This window comes from Genypterus blacodes, unplaced genomic scaffold (assembly GCF_046128005.1).
Source record: "Genypterus blacodes isolate CSIRO-AG114 ecotype Tasmania unplaced genomic scaffold, CSIRO-AGI_Gbla_v1 ptg000044l_1, whole genome shotgun sequence".
In the NCBI taxonomy this organism is placed as follows: Eukaryota; Metazoa; Chordata; class Actinopteri; order Ophidiiformes; family Ophidiidae; genus Genypterus; species Genypterus blacodes.
This window is the reverse complement of record NW_027466857.1, coordinates 3,854,227-3,866,798: the sequence shown is the minus strand read 5'-3', so window position 1 is coordinate 3,866,798 and position 12,572 is coordinate 3,854,227.

The following is a 12,572-nucleotide window of genomic DNA, read 5'->3' as shown; positions in this document are numbered from 1 at the left end:
TTTAGAGCTCCCAGGGCAGAAACATTTACATATATTATACAGTTAAATGTATTTACATGCAGCGAACTTGGGCAAAATCACAGTATGGAACGATTTGCATACATTAGTGGCAGAGGATGTTTCGTGTCTAGCAGCTTCTTAAGTTGAAACACTTTTTAAACTTTTTCATCTTGTGTTTGTGCAATGTTAACTTCCTGTATATGAGCATGTTAAACTATATTAAATAGGCAATTAAAGATAGCACGTGCGGTAAATGCAGTGGGTGCTGCAAACCTGACTGAAAACATACTGCACAAGCCTGCCGTTGGGTGTGGGTTGAAGTCTCCAATGTTGCTCTTTGGCAAATTGATTTCAGTATTCATATATATTCTAGCTTTAAGTTTTAAATCTCTTTGGCTTTAGTACTGTATCAGTTTGTCCATACTTCTATGAAAGGCTTATTTGGTCATTGATTAAGCCTTCATCTAAATGCACTCGGCTAGAACTCTGGAAGTATGATATTACTGAATGTGTGTAGGCGTCATCATTGTGCAAACCTGACTCATTATTCACTGTCAACACACAAGCTCTCATTCATTGTCATCAACTTAATAATGGATTTTTTGTGTGCAGAAGCCTGTAATTGTGGTTTCCATTCCAAGTTTGACCTTCGTTAGAGCCATTGTTGATGGGTTTTCATTTGGAAGCTCTTTCAAACAGTTAAATAAAACTGGTCAAATAGAAATTTTGTGATTCAACATTACCAATGTCATTAAAAAAGAAAGTTTAACTTTAAACTAACTAAATAACTAACTAATTCAGTTTTGTTATAAAACATGTCTCTGAATGTCTATCACTCAGTCCATCAATCAGTTAAAATGCCTCCTTCCAAAGTGTCACTTCCTTCATATCTTTTATTCAATATTTCTGTCAAACTTAATTCTACCTCAAAAACAGACTTTGCTCTTTGAAGTTTCAATTCAGACCCTGTAAAGTTATGCGGCTCCCATGCAGATGAAGATCTGCATGCTTAAGCTGTTCTATTCAGACTTGTGCACATTGTGCACACTGAGGAAATGGGATGACTTCTTTGTCCTTCATACTTTACTTGTCTTTTTCTTGATGCATCTCCTTCAAACACTGTGCACTCTAATTTAGTTTTCAGGCCAGGGTTGCATTGGTTGTGAAAAATGATAATTTGCAGCAATTAACTAACGTTGAGAAACCACCTCAAAGCTTCTTTGATTCATCCCTGCTCAGAATCAGAGTCAGTCAAAACAAAAGGCATTGTTCATAAGAAATATAATGAACAGAAATTCGTGTTTATGATTCACTGTCTTTTGTCCACGTCTCCATGAGTGTCTGGAAGGCAGCATTAACACTGGGTGGATTGTCTAGTGAAATAAAGATGAAAGAGAATTAGAAATGAATGAATCCAGACCTACCCGAGCACAGAGCTGGATGCCCTGGGTGTGTCAGACTTAACACATTTAAATTATTTCTTGGCACCCTCTGTGAATGCAGCTCAGCTTGTGCAGTTATATTTGCAAATTCCTTCAAATCAAACTCAATTGTCCATGGAATGAAGCTGTGCATGAGTGTGAGTTGAAACAATATGGAGCACAGGGAGACTGTCCATATGCAAAGTTGCATATTATAGTTGTAGTTATGAATTTAATGAACTGAGATCAGTCAAATTGGTTTTTACATTTAGCTAATTTTGGTGATACTTCTAGTCCATTATGTTTTATGACTCACATCTCTTTAGAATGTATTAGTACACACATTTGTTTTCTCACAAGGAAACAGATTGGAGGAATGAGCCATGCAGCAGATTTATGGGCCTGTGCCTTGCTTAATGGTACCTTGACCACAGCTGGTAGGTAAAATAGTTTAGTCTGAGTCTTTCTAGTCTGTTCCCTATCTTGCGCTGAAATGGACTGCATGGCGTAAATAGCGATCTTAGAAACCCCTGCATCAATTCATGTTGCAAGGTATTCCAGAATAATTTTCCCATCACTTCACAGAATTAAAAACCTTTGCTGCCTTATTTACAAGCAGCACCAGGACTGTGCAATCCACAGCCAGAGGAGGCTTAAGCCTGTTTTCTGGCTGCAAACTCAAAGAGAGCTGTTACTGGCAAAGTAGCAACCTTATCAGGCATGATCAGACTAAATAATTAAATGCAAACTTAAGCATATTGGGACCAAGCAGCATGAGAGGCATTTTGTTGCCATTTGCACAAAGTACAAGTAGCCCCCTAATTAACAAGAGAATGAGAAAATGCACCAGAAAAACAAGAAAACTGACCTACTAAAGGCACAAATAAAGCAGTTTTCTGGAACTAATTCAGAAGCTGGCAGACAGTGAATTTGCCTCAAATGCATGCCTCCATTTTTTTTTTTTTTTTACAAAGATACAGATTTGCAGAGATGCACTAATCTAATGAACTAAAGGAAGAAATCACCTAATACCAGGGTTTAAAGTTCAAACACTACACTACTTCCGCCATTATGTCCCTGCAGACTTCACATCCACTCACAATCTGAACCTCTTTTAAATTAAAGCGAAAGATGAAAAACAAGAGTGGGAATCAAACCTTTACGTCTTCTCACAGCAGAATTAAGGAGAGGATTAAGACCAAACTGAAAACCAAAGAACAGAACGTCTTACCAGAAAACACACAGGCACAAACTCATCAAAGGCGTACAATGTGTTAAAAGCAAAGTTCAAATGTCTGCCGGAAAGGAAAGGAAATCCCTTCATCTCCGTAAATCCCAAATTATTATTAATTTTGATTATTTGTTCAAGCCAACTACATAAAACTGGAGCATTTCTGCCTTCATTTTGCCAATAAACTTATTACATATTCAACTATGGCTGACTTCCAATTTATTGCTGCCTCGGGTCACGACAGAAACAACAGATATTGAGATCTCATGAATTTTCAGAGGCTGCCAGCTGCTCGGCCATACTCTTAGGTAATAATACTCTGGACCCACCACTCTGTCTGTCTGTCTGAGGGGGGGCTGTAACAGATGTGGGAACAGTGTGTGTGTGTTTGTGTGTGAGGGAGTGAGAGAGTTGGAAACAGAATCTGCAATGAAGGTGTTGGTGTGGTTGCCATCAAAGACAGACAGCCGTAGTTGTGGTGATTGTTGCCGTCCCCGCTGGTCAGTGGAAGCTGTGACTCATTCTGTTGTCTAACAGAAGTAATCGTTGTCTGGAGACGACCCAGGGCTACTGAGGAAACGCTTAACGTCGGCCTAAGAATCCGAGCACACAGCCACAGTCACCTCCTGCTATTCTGTGGGGTGTAGTAGCTAAACAGATTTAGATGTGACCCAAGGGGTTTGTGTGCAAATGAAACCTCACCTGGATGTTTTGTTCTACTCTTTGGGAGCTTCTCTGCTTAGAGTAAACATCCATGCTTATTCTTTACTCACTCATTCTTCTTATTCTACAGTGGGAACAACATCCGGAGGTTTCTTGAGATTACGTGTAGGAATCAAACAGAATTTCTGCTTTGACCAAATGAGCTTAGCTTAGTCGTAGGTACACAGATGTTTGGCAGAACAACATAATTAAAGCATGTCGGTGTTGTCCGTAAAAATTGGCACACAAGACAGATTTTTTAAATTAAAGGCAATTAGAAAGGAAAACTGAAGAGGAAGCTGAGAGCGTCTCCTTTTTGTTGCCCTCCATGTCTTTGTTTTCATTTCCTCAACCAGTGAATACAAATTCTCCATTATCAAATCTTCTCCCATGTTGTGAAGTGTAACAGCTTGTCAGCCACGAGCCTTTACATACACACACACACACAGATGTTACCCTTCAAGTCTTCCTTTAAAAGACCGAAATGTCCCTCAGTGTTTCCCCTCTTTGGGTAGGATGCGACACAGGGAAGGATGCCAGAAGGCTGAGCTCCTTTGTCCTTGTTGTTCCTATTGGATCACGGAATGTTGGTGAAGTTGATCATCCATACACTGGTCCTGTTGCCGAGGTTGTGTACAAAGATAAGGGAGCTACCCATCGCTTGGTCGGACGGGTCAAACACATACAGCGAGAGAGAAAGGATGTCTTGTATGTGTTTAAAATAGTCGAATAAGTGATTTATTTTATTCTCCAGCTAGTAATTCAGTCCCATCTTTTTGAATTACAGTTGCAATTGTTTCAAACAAGTAAAAGGACTGGAGTAACAGACAGAGCAGATCACATTATTCAAATTAATACAGGAATACAGCTGAGGGGATAGCTGAGAGTAAAATGTGATTTAGGATGTGCTGAAGTTTCCAAGTATACAAGGTAAAAGCAGTGTTGTGTAACTGGCAGGAATGATCCGAATACACAGCTGAATCCTGAGAAGAAGAGCAGTGCCTCCTCAAAATTTTCCCGAACTCCAGCTAGATTCTGCCAGCCTTCATCTAACTCACACAGAAACAACACATAGATCCAGAGGGAAAACCTTGAATATGAATATCAACATGAACATACTGGTCTCTCTCCCTCAATCCTGAATCCCAGTGTGAATGTAGACTTGGTTCCATCCCTCCACTGATCCGTATCTGTGCATGTTCCTCTGCTACTTTCTCCGCGTAGATGTCGCTCCTCAGGGTGGCCTTGATCAGTTCATTCTCCTTGTAGTCCTGAAGTGTCCACACAAAGACTTGTATAGTGGTGTAGAGATTAAACATGAAGATCTTTCGACAGCACAGGTCACTCAGGTCACTTAGAGAGAAATAATTCCTTTCTCACAGCCGACCTGACCAGCAGTGTGCCAGTCATTGATGACAGGTTTCTTCAGGTGGCTCAGCAGGTTCCCCGGGCACATGTGGCCATGTTCACTGTGTGTACTGTTATGTACGATCTCAGCGGGGTCTCTCATCAGGCAGTCCAGAGACTCGGTGTCCACTACACTGTTCAATTTGAGCACATCCCCGCCCTCAGTCAGCTGGAAGTCACCTGCTGACAGCAATCAGCCATGAAGGAGTGAAAGGTGGAGTTTGTAGATTCACACCTGCGTCAGTCACGCAAAAGGTCCAATTTGAGATTTTCTGGTGCCACTTTTAAAAGGGTTTGAGCTATAACTCACTATGGACCCTGAAATATGATCAACTTTAGGGAGAGGCGGTGTTATTGCTAAAATAACAGATTATGATGGCAAGATATATTGCACATATTGATCATCAGATGAGACTGACTTGTCAAGTAAAAATGGTTGTATTACTTTCTGAAAAATTGACATTTTTGAAACAGAACGCAGTGTTTTTATTATGTATCCCATACATAATAAAAACACTGCGTTCTATTTCAAAAATGTCAATTGTCAAGGTAAATCACAAGGTTTAGGTTATACTGGGACAAAAGTCAAAATGCATTCAAAAATGTCCTTTCCACAGTGAAAAAAGGTAAAATCATAAAAAGTCCACAATGATATTTCAGCCAAAATGTGATGGGTGATAGTTTAAAAAGCCCAAAGTAAAGATATCATTCAATACTATAAATCAGCTTCCAAATATTTGCTACATATTGAGAAGAATTTCAAAGGTTTATCTTGTCTAAGACGAGCGAAGCCACAATAATCCAATGTTCGCAGATTCGGATAACAGATTTGTTCTCACAAGGGCCATGTGTTTTGCAAACACTGATAGGCTTCTCTATGAAACACAAAGCGTTTCACTTTAGATAATTCTCTTCTCAAGGTCAACGCAGTAAATGGATGTTCGGCTGGGTTTGTTTGGCCCCTCTGGGCACTATGGGCAGAAAAGACTCAAATATGAACTGAACTCGCTCATTGCAATACTTGTAGTTAGGTGAATGTTAATTATTGTTTCCACAGTGAATTAATAGTTATTTGCATCCGTAAAAAATGACAATTTTGTTTTTTGGTTGGCAGATTATCATTGAAGATGCACTTGCTCATGGTTGCAAATGGTGCATCATCCTACTTCATCCACATATCAAGGGACTGTATGGAAGTACGCCCTAACGTTAGCCCTATCTGGCTAAAAGAGGATTTTAAATGAACAGGAAATTAAATATCCAGCCAGCGCAGTTTAGCCCTGTGCTGTGACTGTAACAGAGTCAAGCAAGCATTTGTCTGTCAAGCAAAACTCTGAGGAACAAAGCACAAGGCTGGATAGTTTAGTTATTAATTTATCAGTTACTTACTACACAAGTGCCAATTACTATTAATGGATAATGACTCCAATATTAACAATAGCACATAAGTTAGTGGCCGTAACAACTTTGTGAACAAGAGAATGCAAGATTATTGCTAATTTACTGCTCGCCAGCTTTGGGGGTCAATAAGCTATCAGAGAGCCAATCACCTATTTGAGTTGTAAAAGTTGTAAATGGAATTAGTGACCTTTCAGGCAACAAAGAAACAAAAGAATTGAACCTTCCAATATAAACTAACTGTAACGGGAGCAGCACCCTGGAGTCTCCGGCTGCACCATAAAGGATATGGAGAGAGGCATTTCTCCTGGGCACAGTTTAACAAAGCCACGATATGAATGCTGCATTTTAAAGTTTACAGTAACTCTATGCTGCTGGGAATTTCATTTTGCACAGCTTAAGACTTCATTGTGGTGTGATTTAGTCTGAAAGAATTCATTACTTTTACGCATGTAAGTGGTTCCAACATCTTTCTTATTTTCTCCCACTTAGAACCGACACCCAAATGTGTTTTCAATCAAGAATTACCACTGTGGTGCATAACTACAACTTGTTAGTAGTGTTTAAAAGGCAATTTCATATATTGTTTATTCCTGTCAGTATGGTGTAGTGTGAGGAAATGTGCCAGTTAGAAGTGTCTCTGCGTTTCAGCGTGTTCTTTTTCTATTTCAGATATATTTAGACAGTCTGTGGCAGGTACCTCCCATTGTTTATGCTACAAACAGCTACTCACAGTGCTCCTGGCAGCTTATTATTGAACACTACGGCATATTGAAAGATGCCAGGTCATTGTCACGTCCGTCGAAACCACACAAGCGAAATTACAAAAAGAATGCAAATATAGACTCTAAGAGGAAACTAACCAGGTGGGGCCTGTGTGGGTTCATATGAATCCTCTATCAGCAGTGGAGGAATGACAACACATTTGTGCCCTGTGTTCACACAGCACAATGCATTGTCAGATTCTGTCTGGCAGAAGAAGCCGAGTGGATGGCAGCAGTAATTTAGAGCAAGCAGAGAGATAACAACTGCATGCCTATACTTCAAGTGCATAAAAACACACACAGACAATTGTCTTTATCTATGAAGCAATGAGAAGGTATGGAAGGAGAAGAGACGAGGAGACGATTCATGATCACAAGTGTTCCTCTAATATGAGTGCAGGAGACATGTACCAAATCACTGCCATGAGCTGTGGCAGCGTGAGCACAGCGTGTGTTGGGTTTATATTTTTGTGCTCACTTGATAACATACAATCTTGAGCCTACTCTGTACACTTTGAAATCATTCTCCACCTCTTCTGTGTTCAAAGTATTTTCGTTTCTAACAAGCACACAAATAAAATGAAACCCATACAGAAAGATTCCTACTTTTATTTTTGGATATTTTTGTATATTACATTGCCGTTGTGAAGAGATGTCTCTGATCTGGAGACAACATAGACTTTACGCCGATGCTGTTAACTCTATTGAAGCGTCCAGCCTTCTCCCCCACGTTGTCCTTTATTTACATTCTTCTAAACCACGTATAAGCCGACATCTGAGCTATACTGTATGCCTCATCACACATGACACAAACGATGATGGTGATATATACATATGTACATATACTGTAACCTAATTTAAATCCAGAATCTGCAAAATTTACTGTGCCGTTTAATGCTGATTACACCTCTGTATCTCTGATGAGATAAGCACTTGCTAATTGGCTGTTTCTGCTCGCCCGGTTAAATACCACAGATGAGCAGCCACTACAGGCTGCACTGAAAATAATGAGCTAATAAAGGATCACAGGAAAATTGCAGATAAGGAACCATTCAGATCGACGCTGACTGTGGATGAACTATACAGGATTTAAAGCAATACACAGTCGGATCTTTCTATGCCAAGATGAAGGTTACAGCCATATATAAGAGCCTCACAGCTGTGAAGTTGACTGATGCAAACTGAACCCATTGTTGTAGCTCAGGTTTTGCTCTTTTGTCCATTCTAGGCTCAAACACCTTATCTATAGTGTATATACATGACATCAGATTCTTCCTTGCTGCTGTCTTTTTTTTTGTTACGTACCTGCAGTATGTATCTACATTAAAGTGCACTCTATATACAGAAATCTCCCACAGAATACAAAACCCTCTGCTGAACAGAACCTTGTCTTTAAGGAGCAGCCTCTGCCAGACTCACTCTTCATCCAATCATCATGCATCTACACTGACTTCACAGAGCAGATACATTGCTTTTGTTTTTGTTTATGCGTGTTACAAATGACCAAACCAAACCTCACTATGTAACATCTGACAACTAAACCTTGTGCGTTGGCGGTGATAGAGCTGTAAGAACCGCTCCTGGCCCAATGACGGAATCCAGGACAGAATGTAAACCTGACCCCAAAGATTTAGGGGTTAAATGGTGATAATTTAGGTTCAATTGCCTGAGCAAGTTCTAGATACATCATTGTTGTTTGAATGAGAACTTATACGTTTCAATTCTCTGTTCAGGTAAGGGGAATACATACTTTAGTCATCATTAATATGGCATTGAAGACACACTCTTGTTTTAGACTAAGGCTGAATTATACTCATTCAGAAAGGAAGTACCCCAGGTGAAGAACAGGAGGGAAACACGCAGGGTAATGTTCAATCAACACAGGTTGGATTGGGTGTGTGGGGGGCAAACTGCATTTAATTGTTCACTTTTTATGTATGAATGTGTGACAGCGAAATGATACGTCTGAAATGGGATTATACAGTTTGTTAAGTATATTCTAATTAATTGCCTCCCGGCGAGGCGTGTGTCTTATTTGCATATACAAACGTACATTCACGTAGGAATATAATTAAACTCTGTGAGGGCACAATTTGGGTTGAGGATTCAGAAATAAACCTCTGGTTGAATGAAAAGGCGGTGAAAGCTGGTGAGAAGTTGAATTGAAGGATTAATGAAAGCACTGACATCAAGACAAGTCACTGATCAGTTGATTTATAGAGGTTGCTCTCAAACTGAAGTGATCTATATCCCATTTTATCTCAATATAATAAATGAGACAAAGGTAATAGCAAATTAATCTGGAATATTATTAATAATCTAACAGGGCAGGCACCAATTCTTTTCGGGGCTCAAGAGTTAAGGGCTGACTGAAAGTGGATGCTGTGTAATTCTTTTTTACGTTTCATTAGTATAGAGGAGCTTTTGGTGGTAAAATAAGTCTGAAATTTACGTTAACTTCAAATACCAACCAGGAGGAAGTAAACAGATCCTCATGAGAAACACTAAAAGCCCTGAAATGTGACATTGAACATTGAATATTCAACAGCAGTGCAATACGCATTTCCAAAAAACTGTGTCTTAGATACAATGGTAATTCACAGATCTCAGTGTGTCCAGAGAAAATAACATTTTCAACCAGAATGATGAAGTATTCTCTACAATTCTCTGTACGAACGTTTGGCATTCCATAGAAGATTAACACTTTTCTCTTTCTCTTGCCTTTTCTCAGTTGTCATCTCACATTTGCCTCCCATGAAGCTGATCTCCCTAGATTCTAACAGTTAATTAATTTTACATGGTATTAAATAAAAACAAGTTTGCTGGAGGGAAAAAAAAAAAAATTATTAACCTTCTTTATCACCAATTGATTACATTCGGACTTTAGGTACGATAAAGAAAATGTTCTTGAACTTTACTAGAATTTGGCGATAATTGGATGAGATGTAACAGAATATCTCAAATATAGCAAATCAAGAAGCCTTTGAATGCCAGAGCATCGGCAAAAAAGATTTTAGTTTGAAGCACTGAGTGCACAGATCCTTGAAGGTGCTGGTAATAAGTCATGCAGGTCAGCAGGGAGTCATTTAGTAAAGTCTGAAACTGACTGTAAGGCTTTGCTTAAGCAGTCACTTAGGCGTGTCACTGTTCATCATCTAGAGGCCAAACTGTATTTTAGAATCATAATTGAGCAATAAAACACCAAAAATTGCCGGGGAGTTTGGGAATCCATCAGCCACTTTGAAATGTTGACAAAAAGTTTCACTTTCTGCCCCACGAAGCCTCGAAACCTCAATTTAGAACCAAAGCTACAGTGGCTTCTGTCATCCTTTTTTTCTTCTTGACCTCTTTTAATCATGGCACATTTCAAAGCAGATGGTTTACACTCAAGGATTGGACTGCTGCTATTCATTCTCATTCTCTATTTTAGCACCTTTTTTTTCACAGCCTAGTTGTTCCTACATTTGGGTATAATTACCATTCAGCACTCTGCTGAAGGCTCTGGCTGTAAAATTCAATCAGCAACCAAGCAAGATTGAAATCCCAAATTCCCATATGTTGAAGCAGTAAAGCTCAGGCCATACACAGCAGTAACTCTCTTTCTCTCTCTCTTTTGGCTGTGTACAAACTTATCCAGCATTGGCTGTTACATGGGATTCCAAATGATATTGATAAAACATGGAGTCTTGTGGTCTGTTAAAGGAGAGGAAGGAGAGAGTGAAGGTATGAGGCTTTCTAAACGGTGCTTATTGCACAAAGTACTGTGTTTGCCATCAAGCTGTGCTGCATTAATAATGAGAAGTGCAATGAAGTTAAAACCAAGAGGGTTAAGCATGGATTCAAGTCATTGACGTATAAAAGGAAACGATCGGGATGATGCAGATACAGCTTTATCAAACAGGCATTACATTTTCAATTGCATGGTAATGTAGATTATCACCAGTAACTGGCTCATATTGGTTTAGAAAACAGAGGAATAAATCTTCCGCTGCACACCAAGCACTCAACATCTAGGCAAATGGCAAATAGTGCGTGGACATCCTCTGCAGGCTAGCTGTGGGACTCCAGTGTCACAGTTCAAATAGTGATTGGCTGAAAACCTTTGCGTGAAATTCAGAGTTCTTTGAAATATTGCGCCTCTGTATTTGTCATTTGTTATGGAGCAATATTTGAGCTGAACAGTGCAAGCCCTGTAGCAGGGTCATAAAAGTGGTTTCAGGTTGGCTCAGCCATAATGTAGTGGAAGAAGATCCAGGCCTCTGGTTCAACTCAGCCTCCTTGTGGAAAAGGGCCGTATAAGTTGTTGCACAGATTCTAACCTAAACAGATCTTGCAAATGACTGATCATCTCTCTCTCCCTTTGCCAAAGCTCAAAAGGCAATAAAACAACCACAGAGGTTGTGCTGCCCTCTAAAAGGTATTTTATCAATCAGTGTTAACTACCTGCCATGAACTTATTACTTTGGGCCATATGTGACGCAGCAAACTGATTAGAAGTGGAACAGAAAGCAAAGATGCTGAAAAACCCTGTCAACTAACAGTGTCTGCTTTAGCCACTTCCCATTTCCTTTCTTCTCTAATCTATTTGTTTTCCTATTTGATTCTCACTCCTCTGATCACATCTGAATGAGTAAAGATAATGTACGTAAAGGTTTGCATAAAATCAAGGGGCATCGTTTATCTCTTTGATCATATGAAATATCAGTGGGCTGTGTGCCATCAGATGCTAGGAAAGTCGTATCCAGCAGAGCAGTGTATTGCAGGGGTTCCCAACATGGGGTCCAAGGATCACAAGTCCGTGAACAGTTCTATACAATAAATACTTTGCTAGACACTGAATGAACTTTTTCTGTAACACATATTCCTGCAAAATTGTTTTCTATCTGGAAGTATCTTTGCACACAGATTGCATACAGAACTTTGGCTGTGTGCTTTAGTAGATGTTTGACACACCCAGTCTATCAGGCATCCTATGAGGGTGAAGCTTGAGACTAGATGTCACAATCGCATTGTGAGTGGTCAATGTATGGGTGCTACAGAAATGATTATTCATAATAATAATAATAAAAATAATAATAATAATAATAAATGCTACTCCATAGTGCTCAAGTGTCATAATCTCGCTATTAATTAAGCCACCTACATTGTTGCTGTATTTTGGAGCTAATTCTAAATAGATAATATTGCATATTTAGGACCACACTAATGGACTTTGGCCGTTGTTACAATCAAGTGTCCACCTTTAATACATAAAACACAATGAATCAGACTACTGAGCTCTATTCAACCTGTAATGATGTTAAGCACCATAATTACACTCCTCAAAGGCATTGACTCCTGCTTTGAACTGTGTCCCATTCTAACAAACAATCACTTAACCCAGTGGAGAATTCCAGGTCAACATACATTAACAGCTCTATAGAGCACAAACAATAGATTTTAATTGCATACTTTCTCTTCTCTGTCAAAATATGTGAACAACACATGTTCCCTGGGTAGAGAGGCTTAGTATTCATAAAGCAGTCACTTAAGCAGAAGTTGCGACAGATTGCAGTGTTTGGTTGAAGGTATGATATTCTGGGGCTAGAATATAAGTGGGGAATGTTGTTGAGCTGCAGATCCAGCCTACACCTTTTACACAAGCTGCAG